This window comes from Meles meles, chromosome 4 (assembly GCF_922984935.1).
Source record: "Meles meles chromosome 4, mMelMel3.1 paternal haplotype, whole genome shotgun sequence".
Classification (NCBI taxonomy): domain Eukaryota; kingdom Metazoa; phylum Chordata; class Mammalia; order Carnivora; family Mustelidae; genus Meles; species Meles meles.
Genome location: NC_060069.1, coordinates 90,205,601 through 90,206,748, shown reverse-complemented (window position 1 = coordinate 90,206,748; position 1,148 = coordinate 90,205,601).

Genomic DNA, 1,148 nt, shown 5'->3' with positions numbered 1-1,148 from the left:
CAGGTAACCAGGAGCTATTCCTATGTTCAAACCAGCCAATCCTCAGTGGTTTGCCCTGCCCTGCCTTCATCCCTCCACCATGCCCGTCCCAAACCTCAATAAAGGCCATGATCTAAGAACTCTTTTAACTTCTGTTTCTTCCAGATCAAAATGTGGTATTCCTCCAGTGGCCCTGTGTTGTGTGCCATACCTCTCATTTCTAGAGGAACTGCATCACTGCTTTCCTTTCAAAGGAATTAATCTTTCCATGTTGTCAGTCATCTTTATAAATTAAGACTGGCATCAACCTTTTGCTGGTGGAGGGTCCTGCCTTGCTGTTGATTGCTGCTGACTGATTAGGGTGCCTATTGCTGAAGGTTGGAGTGGCTGTGGCAATTTCTTAAGATAATGAAGTTTGACGCATCGATTGACTCTTCTTTTCACAAATGATTTCTCTATATCATATGATGCTGTTTGGTAGCATTTTACACACAGTAGAATTTCTTTCAAAATTAGAGTCAATTCTCTCAAATCCTGCCACTGCTTTATTAACTAAGTTATATATATATATATTTTTAAGTTCATTTATTTTTAGTAATCTCTACACCCAACGTGGGGCTTGAACTCATGACCCTGAGATCAAGAGTTGTATGTTCTACCAACTGAGCCAGTCAGGTACCCTATATGATATTTTAAATCCTTTGTCATTTCAGCAGTCTTCATAGTATCTTTACCAGGAGGAGATTTTATCTTAATGAACAAGTTTCTTTGCTTATCGGTAAGAAGGAACTCCTCGTTTGTTAAAATTTTATCATGAGATTGCAGCAATTCAAATATAATAATAAAAAAGTTTAAATATTATGAGAATTACTAAAATATGGCACAGAGATATAAAGTGAGCAAATACTGAAAAACAGCAAAAGTAACTTGCTCAACATAGGACTGCCAAAAATCTTCAATTTATCAAAAAAAAAAAAGCAGTATCTGTAAAGCACAATAAAATGAAGTATGTCTATATACGATCCTGTTCTTCAAAAAAAAATTTAAGACCAAAGCACAAAACATATTTATATGTGAACATTATGAGAATAACTCAGGGTAGGAAACTAGAAGTTGAGAGATGAAATTTTTAAGGTCTTTGGATTTAATTGATACAATTAAGTAGGGAA